The sequence below is a fragment of the Falco cherrug genome, chromosome 9, assembly GCF_023634085.1.
Source record: "Falco cherrug isolate bFalChe1 chromosome 9, bFalChe1.pri, whole genome shotgun sequence".
In the NCBI taxonomy this organism is placed as follows: Eukaryota; Metazoa; Chordata; class Aves; order Falconiformes; family Falconidae; genus Falco; species Falco cherrug.
The window spans coordinates 19579616-19601129 of NC_073705.1; the positions used below are offsets into that span (position 1 = coordinate 19579616).

Here is a 21514-nt window from a genome sequence, read left to right on the forward strand (position 1 = left end):
GTTTCCTTGTGTACGTAGACTCAGCAAATTAAGATTATTGAAGCAAAACTTGGACTCCAGTTTTGAATGCTGGATCTCAGCACTGACCTAAATGAAAGGCATCCAAGCCTTTTAATTCACCTATTGTTGGATAGAGCATTGCCTTCAGGTCTTTTAAAAACAGGCTCTACCACAAAGCAGGGGAATGGAAAATACTGAAAAAAAAAAAAAAAAAGATAATAAAAAGTCTGCAGATGTTCTAAATTACTCATTACCGACACACATATCCCTCCCCACTCAATCTGTGGGCACCATAATTTTCATCCTCCTTCCCCCCCTCGGGTTATACAACGTTTTGCGTATTTATTTTCATTGAAGTCTGGCAGCAACAGAACTAACCCTGGGCCAGATGACCTTTCTGTCATGCGGGGCTGGTGGTGGCCAAGCCACTCACACCTAGCAGCTTCACCACAGGCAGGACCACGTGTGCCCGGCCCCACGCAGCCACGCAGCCCGGCACAACGGCGTGCCTGCACGCAGGCGCTGCTGATAAACAATGCTTCTCGCCCCGCCACCCTCGCAATTCTCGTTTTCCAGCGGTAACACAGAAGAAAGCACAAATAAGCGTTTAATACTGTCAGTTCGGCCTCACTCGGCACAACTTGAATATCTTCCTCCCACTCTTTTTTTTTTTTTTTTTGTTGAATAATACTGAAACGTCCCTCCCAGCCAGAGCTGGGTGAGTTCATGAAGCACTACCAAGTCCTCACCCAGTGCAGCAATGGAAGCTAGGTGAGTAGCTCACAAAAAGGAGCTGGGAATTTCGTTTCCAGTCTGGAGAAAGAATATGAGCCTGGCTTGCAAGGCAGCTTGGTGTAAGGGAACTCTGGCTACACAGACCTGGGCAGAAACCTAGCAATGGGGACAAACAGTGGGGTACACTCAGTTTTTAAAATGTACTAATGCACAAAAGCACTCCTGTAGGTACAGCCTGAATCCCACCAGCAACGGCGGCCACAGAATAAACATGACAACTAGGACCTGACGTTACGCACAAGCAAGTATTTCTAATGTTATAAAGCAGTATCAGAGAGCAGCCGTGCTGAGCTCCATCAGCACATACCACAAAGTACATATACACACCGCGCACTCACAGGGTACAGCACAGCCTGCTCCTAGAATATGGATCATTCAGCTGAAAGCAGGTTTTTGAGGGGCTGCAGATAACGAGAGAGGGGAGTTTAATATGGCAGATACTGAATAGCTCTAAGTGTCAAGATCGCCCCTTGGATCCTAGTGGAGATCAGCTGGAGACCATGGGGATGGGAGCACGGCCTCATTCGAAGGTTCAGGAAGGGTCCCCGGTAAAGCATCCCAGGACCATCGACAGAGAGCACAGAGCAGCAGAGGCACCGGAGTCACTGGAAAGCTGAGCTGGCAGCAAGGCGAGTCAGCAGCTCAGACCTTTAAAATGCCAAGCCCTCCATTACAGGAGTGGCAAGGAGGAAGGATTTATTGCAGCTGCCATTTCTAGAGGAAATTAATTTACCTTAGCCTTTTAACATTAAGCAATGCGTACAGAGCTTGCTAAAAAAAACCACCCCAAAATGATGCGAAGTATCACGGTATTACCTTTAGGAGAAGATTAGTTGACTGAGCCTTTGCTGTTTCATTCAGACCGTAAGGCCTGGGTGATGCACTAAGAGGCACGCTTTGGAAATAATTTTTTCCTCAGACACGACATGTAAAGGTATGTCTAGAATGTATGCCTATGGGTGTCCACCACCCTCACATTATCAACACAATGCACCAAACTATGGTTTTTTTCCTTCTTTTTAATTTGTTTGTTTGTTTGTTTCCAGTGGTGATAATGTCAAGGAACTGCAGCATTACAAGAAGCACTAACCACGACCTCTCTGAGCTGATCTGGCTTCCTCCTGACAGCCCTCTGAAGTTAACACAAATATGAACATCACAAACACTGAAATAAAGAACATGGCGAGGTTCCTAAGCCCAAAATTGAGCTATGGATCCCCTCCAGGCTCAGGAATGTTTTGAGTTTCTTCCAGTTACCCAAGCCAGGTCTTCAGCTGCTGCGAATAAGCAGCAGTGGGGTTGCTGTGCCCAAGCTCCTGTTCCCCATCCTCTCCAAGGAGAAGGCACGGAGCCAGGCCCCGCCGCGGGTCAGGTCCAGCCCACAAGCCGCCAGCTGCAGCTCCGCGGTCTCTCCCGACCACGGAGCATTTGCAAGACTCTCCGCCGAGCTTCCTGCCATCCCAGCGGGGCCAGCGGGGAGGCGGCTGGGCTGCCAGGGTGCCTGCGGAGCACAGCCCGCCATGGGGCCGGGTGCTGTGCCAGCTCCATCGCCGCCGCGGCTCTGAGGAGGTGCAGCAAAGGGGCGACGCTGAAAATCAAGGTACGCGGCGGCCACGCACGGCTTTGCGGAGAGACAGGCTGATGGGGAGGCTTTCGGTGGGGAGAAGGGGCAGCCACGAGCAGTGCTGCAGACCCAGGCAGGAGAAAGGAAAATCAACTCCACGTTTCTTCGCCTGCACCAGAATCACACATCCCTGAGACATACAAGCACGTACCACCTCCCCATTGCGTAGGTCCAGTCGCTCAGGTCCTCAAGGGACTTAAACATCAACCTCCCGGGAAGGTCTCCTTAATCTTTGTTTATAAAGGGGGTAAACTGGAAGGTTAAGAGAAATGCCTGCAATCTGGCTTTTCAGAAAGGCAGAAATTAGTTGCTGTAGAGCAGCACACAGAATGGTCGCACAAAAATAAACAATCAGGGAAATTAGGCTGTCATCTGTCAAGTAACAAACTAGTATCAAAACAAAAGAGTTCAAACCAGGGCCCTCAAGTCCTTCTCTAGCTATCTGGTAGCACTTAACGCTTTCCCTAAACACCACACATACACCGGAATTTCTCTGTAACATATGAGAGTCCAGCATGCAGTGGACCTTGCGCATCAAAGACTCACTAGCACACATCTCCAAAGGGAAAGCATTAGTTTGACACAGGGGAAGCATTAAATAGACAATTAGAATGTTTAGCTTCAGATGTCAGACCGATTTAAAATTAAAACCATATCACCAGTATTTTTTCCAAGAATGGCACATAAAAGTATGCATCTAGCTATGCAGCGCAAAAAATAAAAAAAAAAAGGTTTGACGCCTATAAACATCAAGTCTACAACTGCATTAATACTTCCTCTCACTACAGAGGTGAAAACATAATCAGAAATCAAAAGGGAAAATACTGGCTTCCTCCAGATTAGAATAAACCACATATATGAAAGGATCTGGGCGAAAAAAAACTCTGTAGAGAAACCTGACTTGCATTTGCAAAGTCCTAAGAAGCACTGCAAACAATGGAGATTAAAAAAATAAAACTCCTTCAAAAGAAAGCAAAGCTTCTGACTCTAAAGGGGTTTTAATCCCAGGCACGTTCAGTTTCATTTCATCCAGAGCTTGAGCCAAGCCACAAAATTTCGGTCTGACCATTTCCCAAAGTTCAGAGCATTTTGAATCCAAAGATTTTGGTTTGGACCCAACGCTAATGCTGTTTGTTATTGTATGGGTCAAATATCTTATTATAATGATAGTAAACAGCAAGAGAAAGCTCTCAGGCTGGCCAGGGCTCCCTCTGCCAGTTAATCACAGAAAATGTTCACAACAGTAGAATGAAGGATGATGCTGTGGATACCAGAACTGGCCACAAATACTGTAGCACTTACGGAGCAGATTGGTGAAGTAGTATCTGTACCCTAAGTTAAGCAAATTCAAAGGCCGAAGCAAAAACATCTATTAACTACTATTGCTGAGGCATCAGAAAGAGCCTTCAAGCCACTGCTGTATTCAAACCTACTCCTGGCTCCATCACTTTTGGCCACCTGCTTTCAGAAATTTCCATTCATGTGTCTATGCAGACGAAGACATCTTCCATTCATCTCCCACCACCTTCACCAATACTGAGTGGAAGGGAGTGAAGATCATGCAGAACTGAACTGAATTTGAATGAAAGCGCATATAAACTCTGGGGTGAAGGGAATGACTGCCAAATGTGGAACGGCCCTGTTTCCTGCAAGGATATAAACGGGAGAAACAGCCATGAGCAGGGATTGCTGTAAAAAGCATAAGGGAGGTAGACAAAGCTGCAGAATGCATCGTAACAACAACTGCATGCAGAAGTATATACCCTTAATTCTTCTGTAGAAGCATAACCTTTCCTATGAAGATCTTAAAGCACTTCTAAAATGTCTTATGATGCTGTCTTATGATGCATCCATCCTGGTGGCAAACTGGGTTCATTGTCATTTTATCGACAAGGAAACAGAGGTAAAGGTGGCAAGACTAAGTTAACGGTTGGACTTGATGATCTTAAAGGTCTTTTCCAACCAAAAAGATTCTGTGACTCTGCAGTGCCTTGCTACAGGCTCAGCAGGGCACTGATAGACTTTGGGCGTGAATCAGAACTGGACCTCTCCCCAGCCCCTTCACTACCTGCTACTAACCCTTCCCTAGACGAGACCTAGCTATAACACAGGTAAGCCACAAAAATGTCAGTTGCCTGAAAAGGTCTCTCATCAATAAGCCCAAACCGTGACTTCTAAAGCCTAATCCCATGGCTTTAAACTTAATTTTTATGCATTTGCAGGAGTGCAATTCTTTAATCTTACTTCAGCTTGTGAAGCTTCCCCTGCAGTAAACTGATTCAGTGGAGGGTCTCTGCCCGCATGCGAATGAAGAGCTTGACCTGGCGAGTGCAAATGAGCACTAGGCTTTGTCTGCAGGAACAAGTTGTTATGGTTCATTTTAAAACCCTGAAGGAGGCACAGGATGTCGAAGGAAAACACACTGTAGGGCTGAATGAATGGGGCATCAATTTCCTTGACAGAGATGTCCTGCCTGGCTGCTTTGCTCTTCTTGTATTTTTGATTCACATTTGGTGCCTGTGATAGTGGGACCTCTGCCAGGTGTTGCTACAGGCACTCATAGTGAATGGCTTCAAGTGTGAAATCAACCCAGTTTTCTCTTTTTACAGAGTAGGGAACTCTCTTTTGTGATCCAAATAAACCTTGAAGAAGGCTTCAAGCCAACTTCGTCACTGTTTGTTCTTACGTAACTAGACTAGGAACACTCAGTACCCAGAAGTAACAACAATTCTCCTATATACCCAAAAAACTACATTTACCTTGAACTTTATCAGCAGCAAAAGCCTGTCATCTTTGGAAATCATCCACTAGAACTGCCCAAGAAAACTTATCTATTACTTTTGGGTGCCAACAACAATGGACTTGATATTGTCTGCACTTATCAGAACGGATTTGTTACCCAAGATGCAGATAATAATAAACAATTCCTTGCCTAGTGGGTCCAAACGTATTTCTGCTGAACTAAAGTGACTTTTTATATTATATCCATGCATGAAGCCCATGGCTTTAGGAATCCAAAGCAATTATCCTCTGCATTCATTCTTCAGGGCACAAATGAGCACAGCCGAAACCTGTCCACAGGGATCAGCCTCCACTTTTGCCTATGGTTAGAGCAAACAATGCAGAAGCCACAGTCCCCTCTTGCCTCCTCGCTGATGTTCTTTCAGATGGCACCACATCCAAATTAGCTGTGTTACCCTTGGCACCAGAATCGCACCCAGTCTGCAGCAGGAGCACCTGAAGATTCCAAGCTTGAGCACCACAGGACCGAGGTCCTCCAGGAGGAGCTCCAGGGTGATGGATCCTGACAGCATCAGCCCCAGATCAGACAGTGCTGCCACTGAGGGACCCCCAGGGCCAAATCCCTTCCCTTGCTCACCAGGGTCACTCTGACGGCTACAGGCTTAGCCTAAATCCTGGGTGGCATCCACTGCTAAAAAATAGAGGAGAAAAAAAACCCGCCACCCACGTTGTGGAGTTATCACTGGAGAGTCATCTCCCCAGGGAAGGAGGGGAGCTTGGAGGCAGGTCCCCCAGCTCTGACAGAAGGGCTCCTCTGCACCCAGCCAAAGGCAGGTGGGCACGAATGGGCTCGGGCACCACAGGGGAGGCTTCACACCACCTGATTTCAGCATCTGACTTTGGGGTCATTAGAAAGACACCAAGTGAACAAGCTGTATTTCCCATCGGGGAGCTCCTGGTACAGGAGTCCCCAGTGGTGTGTGGTGGGTGCCTGCAAATGGGTGCTTCGGAGGACCTCACTGCATCCCTGGCAGAGCCTGCAGCAGGCTGAGTGCCCTGCAGCAAAGCACCCCCCATCCCAGACAACAGAGAGCAGCTGTTTGCCAGGTATCGCAATTGCTCTGAAATTGCTGGTTTGTTTTTTTCCTTAGTGGCTTACAAAAAAAATCTGACAAGCATCTGTAAGCAGCTGCCACCCCGAGCCGGCCCAGGCACTGCAGGGCGACCCCCAAGCACAGGCTGCTTCTGGGCAAGCTGCAAAGCCAGGCTCTCCTCCTGAAGCTGTTAACAAATTTATAACTGCTCCAAACCAGCACAGAGGGAGAACTGTAACACGTACTCACCGCCGGGTTACACACACACAGCCCCAACTGCTGGGTGACAGTCAAGCACAAGTCCCAGAATGTTTAACCTGCATAAAGGGCTTTAAGTTTAAAATGAAATGAAATAAAAACAGCATTTAACTGCACATACAGCTTGCTACCACCTCTGGTGGCCAAGCCAAAAGTATTAGGTAGAGTTAACTTTGGCTGACACTGCAGCATTTACTGTTTAATTTCCTGATACTTAAAAAATAATTTTTTAAAAATATCAGTATCTTGAATATATCTGTGTTACTGGGAACAGCTCCTTATTTCTTTAACAACAGCTGTGTTTTTGATTTCACATTTCACAGATTTTTCTTCTTCTAAACTCAATGCCATACAGCAGCACCCACAGCATCTTGGCATAAACCTCCCTCCCTTGGACAAATATGTCACCAGACATTTCTGGCAGGCTGTCCTCTCACAGATAACTGGCATGCCAAGCTAAGAATAGGATTAGCTGCTTCTCTAGCTACTTTGTCCAGGTGCCTGCAAAAGATCATTCTGTGTGGCAGTTCAGCTTCTCGGAGGGAGAATGCAGGGCTGGGCTGCACCTCTGGCAAATTATGTGGAAGCATGTGGAAGCACGCATGGGTGTTTGAGTCAAACACGTCAAAAATCAGTGCTGAGCATCAGACTTCAGCTGTCTGGTGATCCCCGGCTACTGAAAAAAAAACCACCACCAAAAACCAAACACAAAAACCCAAGAAAACCCACCAACCCCTTCCCAAATATTTTATTATGGGACAGTCAAAAAAAGTATGCTTCCTCAGTCATCTGGCTCTAGTTATTGTCATAAAAAATGTATCCAGATTACAGGAGATCCAAGAGTATGGTCCAAGGTGTGACTTTTTTTAGGCACGACTGCCTACAATTCTTTTGTGCCTGATACAATACACAAACAATCCAAATTCTATGTATAATTAAAAAGTAAAACACTCCAGGCAAACAAGTCTTCACTGGAGAGCCAGATGTAGTGCAGGTGTGCTCAAAAGATTCCTGAGTAGTATTTATCATAAAACATTTACAAGAGGTCCTAAAGCTTCATGTTCTTTTGTAGCAATATGTAAAACATCGCTTTTTAAAAAAAAATCTGAAGGTGTCAAGTGGCAGGAGATAAAAAGATCGTATGCCTTGAAGAGACAGCTGTGGGGAAATAAGGAGAGAGGGGGTTTGTACAGGAATCAAGCGTTACAAACGGCACAAAGCAAAGGAGGTCACGTACATGTCAGACTATACCGTGAGGCAAACGAGAGGCGATGGCACTGGGAGAAGAATTCATGGACCTTGGGATAAAGCAGTAGGAAGCAGAGTTTACTGCAGTAAGGCCAGCCAGGAGTGCCCAAGAAAGGCTGCAGCAAAGGAAGGGGAATCGCAGCTAGGAAGGGACTACTGATGTCTCCCCCAGGAATTTCAAGTTGTTTCAGCCGTTAGTGCGAGGGGACTAAATCTCTGCAACTCTCCGTTACATGGGTGGCTGAATATTTCTCTGTGTGTGTGTAGTATATACGTATAATGCATGTGTCATGTAAAGACAGCATGGAGATCAGAGTTATTTGGTGATCAGCAATTTTGATTCCTTTCTGTAACTTCACTTCCTCTGACTTCTTCTGAAGAGATCTGCAGCCTCTCCGCCAACATGCAGTGGCGCAACTGGAAGAAAATAACTCCATGCAAAAATATCCACTTTGTCAAGTGGAGGCTTCCTCTCCCTGTGTGCGTGCAAGGACGCAATTCCCCTCCCATTTGTCCCGGGGACATCAATTGTCCCCCAGAACAGCCGCCTGGCCAGACTCTGATTAGGTTCCAGCCACCTTACCAGCTTGCCAAGCACGCACAATTAAGATCTCAACACCAGCCTACATCCTCACCTTATCCCCGCTCCAATATTTCCCTGATGTTTTTTCTTACGTGACTGCCTGCTGCACTTTCGGTCCAAAGTTTTGGTGGGGACATGAGCCCCCTGGAGAGAGAAAACAAAGTAAGAGCTCCCTGCAGCTTGGCCCAGCTCCCAGCCAGATAAGGCTCCCCGCGCCGTGCGGGGACCGACGTGCCACCGCTGCCCTTGCGGCACTGCTATCTGCTGCGGGGCTGCACACCGTGGCTGCTCACCGCTTCGTGATAAACATGTGGCAACAGCTGTTTCCACATACACAAAGGGACCGAGGGCTACGATAAGGGACTGAAATTCTCCCTGCCAAAAGGGAGACGCCGACAGACGAGCTTGAGGGGGCACCACTTGAGGTGGCCAAACACGCACAGTTAAACGACTGTTTCCAGCAGGTAGGAGGAAGGGATAGAAAAGTGACCTTTCCCATTAAGAATTACATACTTGTTTTGTTTCCCTACAAGTTCATTTTTCTGGCATCATGACATGTAAAACATTTTGAACTTTCTAAGGGAACTGTTATTAAAGCACTGAACGTTACTGTGAGGGCACATTTAACAAACAGAACAATTAGGCATTTCAAAGTTTATCTAACTTAGCCACTGGTATCTTTCAGATTTGTCACCACTAAATGCACCCAGTTTGGGGGCCTGTTTAATGATTCCTATAGACGATACCCCTGCCCATAGGAAGAAGAGACCTCTTGAAAATTTATTATTGCCTAGAAGCTGCCCTCCACCTCCCTGCTGCAGTCTGTTCGTGCGCATCCTGAAAAAGGAAAGCTTCCTGAGACAAGGGCATTCTGTTTAAGCCTCGATAGTCCAAACCTTTAGGGACTCACCGAGAGCAGCTCTGCAGGGCCAGGGGTCCAGCAGCCCCAGGTACACACACAGAGCCACAACACTGGCAAAGTGACAGCGGAAACTGAATCTCTCAGGGAACGACACGATGCTGTGTTCCTTGCTTTCATTATAATTCACCATTCCAGCTCAACTTCTACCAAGTTTCCCAGAAAAATTTTGCAGAGCCATTGCCAATGTTTAAGGCTCTCCAAAAATTCAGCCAGACAGAAGAGGAAATTCCACGCAGCACACAGAAAGTCTGAAGGAGGGGTTTCTGCTAGATAACAGGAAAAATGTGGCTGAGCTTGGGCTGGCATTTCCCTAACCACTTGCATGAACTTCTCAAAGGTGTTCAAATAGGAGGTTTCCTATTGATGCCAAGGGACTGCCTGAAGAGAATGGCAATTGTTAAAAAAGCACAGAAGAATTAGAAAGGAAACACGTTTGAGAAATGAGAAAACTATTTTCTTCTGAGTTGCTCTACAAGAATGTCAATAGGGAATTTATTAGCTTGTTCCTACTAGGAGGGTATTGAAGGGCAGGATTCTGCCACATTTCATGCAGTCTATGTAAGCCAATCCACCCTGTCTTATCTGAAGCCAAATCACCTTTCTCCCTTTTAAAATAAAATGCAGAAAGTCTACCTGAATTTTATTCAAGGTCTTGAAGAGCACAGGTGAAGATCCTGCTGCGCCTGAAACGTGAGGCACCTCTGACCAGTAATGCCAGGGAGACAGAGATAAAAGCCACGACTTCATTGCGCTGCTGATTAGTTACTCAACGCAATGAACTTGAGAGTAACCATAGGTGAAGAAAGGGCAGAGGACACGATGGCATTCTTTGCACAGCAGGAGCGAAGGGAACAGACGTGACTGCCGATGGCCGTGCCGTGGCGTACAGCCAGGGCTGCAAGCAGGTGGTGATTTTAGCTTGAGAAAGAGGGGGCGCAGGCGCCACGGTGGGGTGCGCGGGTGATAGCACAGTGCCTAAAGGCACCGCGCGGAGCCTGCCAAGCTGTGTGTCTGTACAGCAACACTGGTTTGAGGAACTGAAGAGAGAAGGTAAAATGGGGGGGGGGGGGGGGGGGGGGGAGATAACAGCAAAAGAAGCTGGCGCCTAGCTTTGATCTTAGGGATGGAAAAGCATGATTCGCGGACGGAGGCTCCACAGGTGCCAGGAGGAAGAGGAGCTTGGATTCCAGAACAAGGGGTGGCTGCTGGAAGCAGGGTGCGCCGGAGATGCAGCCTGAAATCCATGGGAGAAGGAGGTTTGGCACATGGAGGGTCTGCAGCTGCCTGTTGGAGCATCTGCGCAAAGAAAGGTTCCCCCTGGAGTTTTTGGGAGGAAAAAAGTAATTTTTCCTCCCAGGGTACAGTACTTTCAGTAAGAGGATAAAATTCACCTGGTGTTCGGCAGCCAGCAGACTCACAGCACTTTTTGAGCCCGGCAGCCCATGTCACATGCCTCACCAGGCAGCCGAGCTGTGCCGCAGCCCAGCCGAAGGGCTGGTCGGAGGCTCCCACCGAGGGGTGGGCAGTGTCCATCTCCAGCCAGCCCAGTGGTGGTCCAGCTCCCACCGAGGGGTGGGCGGTGTGCACCTCCAGCCAGCCCGGTGGTGGCCCAGCCCCTGCCAGGAGCCAGCGTTACTGGTGCAGTCTTAACCACCATTTGCAGGCATAAGAATGATGGACCTCCTCAAATGACCCTGAGGCGATCAATTAATCTCAGAATGATAATTTCAGGATTTCCAGAATAACATCAGGCAAATCCCAGGCTGGATGCCTCTGACCGAGGTTTGAGAAGGCTCAGGTTAGGGTTTTATGATTAGAAACAGGAACTCCAACACAAGCTTAGATTCTTGCTGCAAATAATGTGGCTACAGAAATCCAGAAACAGGACCCCATCTCCCAACAGATTTAAAAAAACACGTAAAGCAAAAAAACGCAAGAAACCATGGAGACATGGCAGCACGTATGGAACTGCAAAGGGCTTCAGAGTCCAAAAATCCAAAGTGGGAACCCAAACAGCTAGGATTTCCATAGAATCCTATTGCTTTCATTCCCATTCAATGCTAAAAGTCTTTTCCATACAGGAAAAGGATCTGTTTATGTTTCATTAGTGCCAGTTTTGTATATACCAATAGACTGTGTGTATATAGGAGAGAGGGGAGTATGCTACGCAGCTGTGAGCTTTCTTGGCTAATTACTTGTTTTCTCTTTCTGAGCAATATAAATACAACAAAATTCAACAGGGCATAACAGCACATCTATTAAGGCTGTACGTTTTCCATCAGACTCCATGGGTATTTGTCTTAGCCATGCTTAGGCTGAGCAACCCAGTCTATGGTATCATTCATAAACAGGAGGTGCAGTGACCTGCACAAATACATATACTGAACCAAATAAAAATAATACCCTGACTTGACATGAGGCAATGTAAGGTAGTGATGCCAGAATGCCAGTTAAACAGACATTGAAGTATTTAAGAAATAATTGCCTCTTCAGCATCAGCAGCATCAAAACATTTTGTCCTAAGTTTGGAAGCCTGTTACATGCCCTCAACTTGAAAGTTTTTATAGAAGACCATAGTCTGAGCTGGGTTACTTTTTTTAAAAAAAAACAAAAAACACACTTTATTTCAGCATCAGTTTTGGTAACGAGCAATGTTCCATGTTCTGAGAATGCTTTTGGAGTTCAACACACCTAAAATGCAGTAAAACTGTGATCTTAAAACAAAACCATTGCAGCACTTAATACCCTCAAGCTTAACAACACTCTGGGCAGCAGCCGAATTACAAAGTTTTACAAGATGAAACAAAAGAAAGTTTTCACAAATGATTTGCAGTCTTCTAAATCACAGACTGTAGCATGGGGTACTCGCTACTTGCACTGCAAAGTAACAGATATTTCGGGTCCCAAGCTGCCAACTGGCAAAATCTACTGGTGCCCTTATACTTTGGAAACTGATCCCAGACTAGCCCTTAAAGCAGAATGACTTGGGGAGGATTGTCTCATGGAACAACGATTTAAGACAAATTCTTGAACCTCTTACAGATTTTGCTTGCAAGTCACCTTTCAGATGTTGACTCCAGAGTCACACATGTTCTGCTTCGAAGATAGGTGACCCATTCGTACGTGTACATTTCCTCATGCATAACAGTTTGGGGAACAAATTCATATTTATAGATGAAAACCACATATCTTTAATAAGCTGTCCATACACAAATTATTTTCCTTTGCAGTAAAGGACATTGTCCCTAAATGTTTAAATTAAGTTATAAATCAGAAAACAGAAAGGAAATATTTTCCATATGTTTAATTTTAGACCACAATTATTTACTAACAAAGTCTACAGATACATGCTGTTACCCCTATGGGAGTTCAAACAATATTCTTACTATTTAAAATATGTTCTTCAGTTTGCTGATAACTGGAGACATTTATTAGTTCCATATTTCACTAGCAGTAATTATTGCTGGGAGCCATACATTCACGATCTGTACAGATCACAGGGAGACACCTGCGTGGATTTAAAGCTTAGCTAGCCCTAGCATTACTAAACTGTCTGAAAACGTTCGATTCATTTAAAAGAACAGGTTGCAAATAAAACTTAGCATCACCACTTCTTTCTCAACACATGCCAGCGTTCGATACAGCCCCACAGGAGCCAACGTGGCAAGCAGCTATATGCAGTGACAAGCTGCAGCTGTGCTTGCACGGAGGGGAACCCACTCGCTGCTCTGAGCGCAGGCACAACCCACCAAACCCTGTGACTCTATTAAACCTCCCAGACCAGGAACAAGTCTTGTTTCTTCTCGTTTGCAAACAAAGGCCCCAAAACTTTCTCTCCTCTTTCTTTCTACTCCTTCCCTACTCCCTGGGGGGCCGTGACCTGTCCCTAAAGAGACTTTACTGCACAACAGAAGCTGCAGCACATGAAACACTGGGACACTAGGTTACCTTCCTCAAATCCCAGGGGATGGGACAGCCTACCCGGCACTGAACCTTCCATCACTTGTGCCTAGCACTTTGCTAGGGAGCAAAGAGAAATCAGGGTGCTCTGCAGCAAATGCTGGCACCGTCCCCACACACAGGCTGGGACATAACACGGGAGAGAGAGGAGGGGGAAGCTCAGCACAACTGCTTTGTCCCATACATCACGCGTCAGGAGATAGCCTGGCCACATTTGGCGTGTTTAATTGACATCATACCATGCCAGGAGTACATCGCACATCACTAAGTTTTAATTGCCCCAAGAGCGTGTGACCAGCAGTATGGTTATTGTTGTGTGGACCCTGGAAAACACCATAATGCCTGATGGAAGTGAAGAACTCAATACAACTGCTTGAGTCAGCTATGGTAGAGCTGATGTTGTTCATCCAAAACCCTTCTCTCAGGACTTGCAGAGCCCTGGCTTTTTCCAGCCCTCCCCAAGACCCCTCGTGAGAGGTGAGGCTGTTAAAGCCAGCCTGTTCACAGCTCCCTCCTGTACCTTCTGCGCCTGATGCCAAGGGTCACCACTGAACTCGGTACAAGCATTTTCAGCAGTTGGTCATGTGCTGTGACCAAAAAAAAAAAAAAGTATCAGTGTGACTGAAAAACCATGTCACAAGAATAAGTCACTTCTGCATTTTCATCTTCAGCCTATTAATTTTGCCACCTGATTCTGACTGCAATTTTTAAATGCATCTGAAAAACCCAATTTAGGCAGCATGAACCCAACTTAAGAGGTAGAATTTTTAAACCAGCTGACAGCAAAAGCCTACATTGCTATTTCAGTGTGAGACCTGTGTTGCTGGAATGCATGCACATAATCAAATTAGTAAGTATAGCTTTGAAACCATTTGTTTTAAATAAGGTGCACATAGCCTTTTTTTTTTTTTTTTTTGGGGGGGGGGCGGGGGCTGGAATGGTAATACTTGAGCTGGTCTTCCCACTTGCAACTGTCTCAACACAGTACTCATTTCTGGTACTCTTTATGAAAAGTTGAGATAACATTTTTTTTGTCTGTTTCCTACAGAGACAAAATATTTCATCTTAATTCCATGGGAGGAAGGAGCTTTATTGTTTTGAGCATAATATCACTGCAGAATGACACACTTGTCTAAGTCTTTGGGTATACATAAGAGGGGAAAAAATGAAAAAAAAGGTCCTGAGAAGCTGTAGGCTCCCACACAACAGTTACTTCTTCAATGATCTCCAGATAAGTTCTTCTGTTTTTCATGTAAATGACTTTACTGATGAAAACTAAGCATTTGAATCCCACTGCTTTCACATGGGGTAGCCAGCATGTTCCCTCTCAATTTAGCTGTGAGTTCAATAGGTAGCTACAGTACCAGGAGTTCTTGTTTTCAACTGCATTTTATCATATTTGTGTTTTGGAAAGTCTCAGATCTTAATCTGCTTGGGTAAACCGCCTGTAGGAAACAAGCAGCTCTCTGCAAGCAATGCATGCCTTTTCCCTACAACATCATGTCACAGCAACGTGGTAAACACTTTCACAGTTGCAGAGATATTTGCAAGAATTCCAACAAGCAGAAGTTTGCTGTGTGAAAGGACAACTTTCCCTGCAGGTTATAACCAAGAGGTGAGGTGAAATAACAGGAGTTAATCTCATGGGCTGCAAATGCCTGCTGTAACAGGGAGCTGCAATTAGCAAGTGCGATGCTTAGCAGGTCTCAAGGGACCCACGTTCTGCAGCCATCTCTTGCCCAGACCCCCTGTGCGACCACACGCGAGGGGCTTCTCCTTACCCTGGTACTCTGCCTACCTGGGTCTGTAGATTAGTAAAACTATACGTTGCTCGGGGAAGAGACTGCATCATCTCTCACTGTGCTTGCCAATACTAAGTAGCACTGAACACTTCTGCATCTGCAGTACTCCTAGCATCACGGGTAAACAATGAATATTTTTAAAGTTCGTAAGGAGGACAGGAAATGCTAATGGCTACTTCTGTGGAATTACTGAACTGTCGACATAGCCACTAGCAGCTAACTTTGCAAGAGGATGTTAAGTGCCTGCATAAGCATTTTCATACCTACATGCTTATATATTTTGCGTTCAGCAATAGTTAAGAGTTTACTCTAAGGTTATAAACTTTGAAGATACTAAGGATACTATCAACTTTAAGGTATGCATATATTCCCTTTCACAGGTAAGCACAAAGCAGCCCCAAACTTTGAAGGCAAAACAGGACTTTCAAAAGCTTTCTGAAAGCTTTCAAGAATTTACTTAAGCCATTCCTATAAAGAAAAAATACAAATTTTGGTGATCAAATAAGGATACTTAAGAAAACATGAGGCATACTGGCTTTCAGCATCTGGGAAGGAATGTGATATGCTACAACAAAGAAAGCAGTCATCTCAAAAAAATATCATGAAAAAGCAGAAAGGATTCACCTGGACTACCTAATTTTGAGAAGAAAACCAGACCTGGACAGAGTTCTGATGTTTTCAATCAGACAAAGTGTACAGCGGCTTCAAAGGGAAGTTTGCCTGGGCATCAGCTAAAGGAATGTTCCTTGATCTGCCTGGACATTAGCGTGGCATTAATCATGATTCCTCTGTAAGATTAATAATGATGACATACCTTTTTTTATTTCCTTACATAGCACAGCTAGTTGAAGAATCAGGCTGAAAAATTAGTCATAATAATTAAACAGGGGATGATTCCTGAATAATTAGGGTAAGTTACTTGAGAATAGACTGTGTTACAAATTACAACAAAATATGCTGATTTATACACAGAAAACAAAACCCACATGCGGTTCCACGGCAGAAGGGAACATCACTGCGTACTCTATGTTTTCCATGTTACGGAACCACCTGTATTAATATCACCATTATTAGAACCTTAAGTTCAGCTGCTTTACAGAATGTAAGTCTGCGGCGGAAGAGATTCTGACCATGAAAGATTAAACAGTTGGCTCAGCTCCACAAAGCTAACTGGTGGTAGAGACCGTTCTCCTGTTCTCTAGCCTCGTCTATCATGACTTACAAGATGAAAAAAAATAGTGTCTTATGGGCCAGGCCTGGGATTCACAGCTCAAAACAGTGCTTGGTGGCTTGCTCCCACTCTTGCTTCAGTCTCCAGAGTTCTTTCCTCTTTCCAGGTGCAGGATTTACTCAGGGTTGGAAAATGACGCACCTTCACACTGATCACAGCCCCTTCTTACACATCTGCCAGGGCAGGGTGCCAGCCTGTGCCAGAGGGTGCCCAGCACTGTACGGCAGCCGTGGGGTAGCAGAGGGAAAGCAGTTTGCACCCTTCACCCTGCCCAAAGCCCACTCACAGCATCCTCTCAGGGAGCTTAGCTCAAAATCACAGCAGGCTGCAAACGTTCAAACAACTTCAGGCACTGGACAACCCCCAGCCACGCAGCTCAGTTTGCCCTGCAAGCAAAGCCAGGAGGAAGAAACCAGAGTTAGACCTGCCAAGGACTAGATGACAACTTCAATATTCAGCCAGAGGAAGGGGCAGGGGCTGTGCAGCTGGTGCAGAAGATGACAAGCCCTGAGTCACAGCCTGGCCTTTGCCAACCCTACAGCAGCAGCAGGGCTCACCTGAAAGTGTATTTTCCCTGCCTTGTGTAGCAGGGTGGTAAGTTCCCCGTATTTGGCTGGCTTCTCTGCAAGGGACTGCAGAGGTGACGAGTCCGCAGCACCTGGGAACACCTTATAGCCCCTGCATGGCTGCACAGCAATGTGATTTATGTTTCAATTCCGATTAAATAGTTACCAGAGAAAAGACCATTTCCAAACAATTTCTAAACAGAGCACAGCTAGGCAAAGGAGTAAGCCTTTGCAATACCAAAAGATGGTGAGGGGGCTGGAGCCCCTCTCCTGTGGAGACAAGCTGGGAGAGCTGGAGTTGCTCTTAGAGGGGGGAGACCTTAGAGCAGCTCCCAGTACCTAAAGGGGATGACAGAAAAGCTAAAAGAGGGGCTTTTTACAGTGGCATGTAAGGGTGGTGAGGCACTGGCACAGGCTGCCCAGAGAGGTGGTACATGCCCCATCCCTGGGGGTGCTCAAGGCCGGGCTGGGGGCAACTGGTCCGGTGGCAGGTGTCCCTGCCCGTGGCAGGGGGTGGGACTGGGTGATCTTTATGGTCCCTTCCAACCCAAACCGTTCTGTGGTTCTATGAAGTTACACAATCACAATACTATTATGTCTTCGTGGGGGGAGAAGGGGAAGTAGAACAACACCACAGGCAGACCATAGAGCGCTACGGACAGGAACGTTTATAAGTGACAGCATGTTCAATCACGGGTCACATCCCATTGCTTCTCACTACGTTGCAATGGTTGGTATGAGCAATACCCCCAGCCAGAAAGGGAGCTGCTCACCAAGTAACACTGCTTCAATTTTCAAAACAAGGCAAAGTCAGAGCACAAATTATGATCAAGTCTATGCCAATAGTTACAGATTGTGTCGTGGATTAGGCATTTGATTATGTTTTGAATATCCAGATACCAATCTGGTCCACTAGGTTGAATTTGCCTACAGTAGGTTACTGTAGAGATGAGTTAATGGATCCTTGTCTTGGAATATCCTATGTTCCAATAGAACCTCATCCTGAGGCTCAGGACCCTGCAAGCGTGGTAAAAACAGTATACCAAAAAGTTGAGGAGAAAAGTAAAAATACCTGCAGACTTCACACAGTTCCACAGCTCCTTCCACTTCCCAAAGGAATACAAATAAGGCGTATCTAGTGTTTTAAAGAACATCAGGTACACAGGGCAAGTAAGACAGGGCTCCACAGAGAGCCTGGAGGCTGAGAGTGGCCAAGGCTCACATCTGTGCCAGCGCACATCAGCTGCAGCCCAGGATGGAAAACGTGTAATGATCTTCATATAGCTTCACAGCTTTCAGCTTTCCACAAAGTTCTTTGAGGCAAGTCTCTACACCCCCTCTGCCATACCACCCACTTGCTCCAGCCTGGGAAGGTCACTGAGGCAGACAGACCACAGCAAACTGTGTGTGTGATCTCTGTGATCACCCCATTGATACCAAGTGATTATTAATATCCCTGCACAAGCAGTAAGCTGTGCCTTTGGCTTATTTGTCAAAACTGAAAGGAGCTGGCACCCAACTGTATTTTCTTGTGCTTTCAGCTTAAAAAAAAAAAAAAAAAAAAAAAAAAGATACTCATGGCCAGTGGGTTCAATAGAAAATGATGGGTGATTTTCCTGTGTCCCATTAAATAAAAATTAATACCATTGAGCTTGAATTGAGCCTTTGGCTCCTGCTGAAATTCTGAGGCTTCCTTCTTTGGAAAGAAGACAATTATACACTTCATGCAGAAGATCAAGACAGTGGAATAAGACAGGAGCTGTTGGGAAGATCACCACAAAGCTGCGTCGAGCCAAAGAAAGCTTCTCTCCAGTACCGAAAAGAATGAATAAAAACTACAAGACCTGAGGTTATGAAAGAGAAGAGGAAAGTCACTCCCCTTCTTTCAAATCAAGAGTGAAGCACAGCATCAGACTTAGCCTTAAGCACAATCAAAATGGGGGAGGGAAAAAAAAAAAAAAAGAGGAAGAAAATAATCACATGATCTTTCTCGTGACTCACACCAAGGAGTACTTTCTAGACTGCAAAACCCCAAGGTAAGTAGGTAGAAAAAGAGGAGCACGTCAGCTGTGACTCCCTTTGTATTCCTCTTACTAACCGACTGCAGCAAATCTATCAAGTGGGATTTGTGGTGTAGAGGATGGCTTAAAATGCAAGGGATTAATATTAGATACAGTAAAAGTATCAAAGATATTTCAAAGGATGGGCAAAACATGCCGACAAAAATGCAACTGTGGCCACTTTTAAAATCTGTTTTAAAATCTATTTAAAAGCTGAATTTGTACCCACTGAATAGCGTCATGGAGTGCAGTGGCATTATTCTCAGACTAAGACAAAGAGTGTAAGATTCTAGTCCTAAAATTAATAGCTGTGTTTACAAGCTCTTTAAGATGCTGCCTATTTTTACGCAGTGAATCATTGCCCTTCTTTACAAAGTGTACTTCATTAATCTTAGCCACACACACAAATCTCAGCGGAGTTGCTCTGCTTACATACCAAATCTGAAGTTCTAAGTCTCAACTATTTGTCACAGTATTCAACTTTAATAAAATCCGTATTTATTGGAAGGTGCCATTTCCTCACATCCTCTTAAATCAAAACAACTGATTCCTGTCAAGCTGTTCTTCTCCTCCTTCCCCCTCCCCAGAGGAAAATGGTAAGACTTATAAAAAGCAAAATTCACTCCCATGCAAAATTATGCAATCCTAAAAATTAGCTTTATCATCCAGCTGAACTTCATCTACCAAGATCAAATGAAACTTCATCTGCAATGAGATACTGGAGAAGTTAATACAGTACTTGATGTGTTTGAAACAACACACATTCATTGTGATTTGCAATCCATTAAAGGATCCAACCGTAATAGTGCAGATCAATGGTAGCAAAGAGAAGTATCTGCAAATCTCATCACGTTTTTAATGAACCAAGCAAAACCTCTTTAAAAAACAGTCTTCCCACAATTGTCTGCTGGAATTGGGTGTCAGGCCCTTAACTACTTGTATAAAAAGTGACTTTCTTTACACAAGGAGGGAGAGCCTGAGATGCAAGGCATTTACTTTCACTGATGAGCAATTGCTCAAATTGCCTCTGTCAACAAACCATTCACCTTATGGGACTATTCACTTGACATTATTTACCTGCTTCAGTGTTTATGGGATGGCACCTTCAGCTTGCACCTGCACCAGCAGATCCATAGCGACAGCACTGCAGCTTTCTACATCCCTCCCTCGAGGGGTGACACTGCACCCCAACACCTGCGGAACAGCCTCCGGCACGGAGATCAGCACAGGACAGAGAGCAAAGCTTTGCTGCTTGCCCTCCTCCGCATCTAGAAACAAATGTCCTAGAAACACATTTGGCTCTTCCCTGCACAGAATATATATTACAACAGAGTTTACTGTCCAGTATTTTATTCCCAATCTTAATTCCTTCTCAACCCATTGTATCTAGTCCCAATCTTAACTCCTTCCCTACCCATTGTATCTAAAAACCAAAATACAAAAAAAACCAAAAAAACCCCCTAAGTATTTTTGAAAATTTAGGCCAGAGACTCAGAACAAAAGTATGTTCTGTCCTCACCTTGTAAAGTATTTCTGGGCTTCTAAACAAGCTTCATGCCTTCACACAGCTGGTAAACGTTTGCTTAAAAATATATTCAAACAATCCCTTCACAAAGGATTTGTAACATAGACCTGAGCTTCATTTTGGAACAGTCATTTACACAGCACATCCTTAAGTTTTTAAAAGCTGTCTTCTATTTATTCTAAACTTTTCAATTACCTGTTTGTTTATGCCAACCACCATAAGGAGGGCTTAGAGAGGTCACTCAAGAAAGAATCTATTTCTCTACCTGCTTTCCCAACTGTGCTCAGAGCCAGAGGTGACTTCCTTCACTTGACTCCACAAATAATCCCAGTGTCATGGTATTATTCAACCTGTAAGCTGCTAGTCAGCAAAAATAAACTATTAGCAACTTGAAATCATAGCAAGGTTAAACATTAAAGGTTGTGCAGTCATATTACGCCATTACTTTTAGGCAATCTGTTTGCAGTGCAGACTGCCATGCAAGAGCTGCAAGCAGTGCACTGCTCATACCTGTGCTACACACACCGGCAGTCATTCCAGGCATCTAATACTTATGATGTATGGCTTTTTTTTAAAAAAAAAAAAAAAAGTCTGTGTTCCCCATGAGAGCTGGAGGCAAACTGCATCCCAAATAAGGAAGAGAAAACAATATGCTGAATCCATCAAAGTTCGTTACTTCATAGACTTTTCACAGCCAAATAAACATTTTGCAGCTGGAGGTCTGCGTGAGCCAGAATAACAAATGTCCCGAGACCTGCCAGAGGTTTCAGATCAGGCTGCCTGAGGAGGGAGGTGAACCCTGTGTACATATGCATGGATGTATGCAAGTGCTCCGTGTACAGGTCCTGAAGAATAATTACTGAAACCACCTATTTTTTGGGGGCAGAGGAGTGCCTCCAAGCAGGGAGAATTGGGGTTGGCAGGGTTTAGGGGAAGGGGGTTGGGTCGGGTTTATTTTTAAGCACATTGTGGCCAGTGGCCTACTGGCATATATCACGCTCCTCTGCGGTGCTAGAACTGGCCGCTATGACAGCTCCAGATGGCCACAGGTTTGTGGGTCCATTTGAACAGTGCCCATTTTAACAGCGTTCGCCTGCGACTGTG

At 45.3% G+C, this 21514-nt stretch overlaps 1 protein-coding gene and 1 long non-coding RNA gene across 3 annotated transcripts in view; one reads left to right on the plus strand and one right to left on the minus strand.

The window, feature by feature from the left end:
- GRK5 (G protein-coupled receptor kinase 5) overlaps positions 1-21514 on the minus strand; it is a 169506-nt gene that overhangs the window by 135914 nt on the left and 12078 nt on the right. The window lies entirely within an intron of this gene.
- LOC129736746 (uncharacterized) lies at positions 1900-17274 on the plus strand. The gene is made up of 3 exons (XR_008733767.1): positions 1900-2395; positions 4642-14076; positions 14275-17274. It is a non-coding gene; the product is annotated as an uncharacterized LOC129736746 (long non-coding RNA).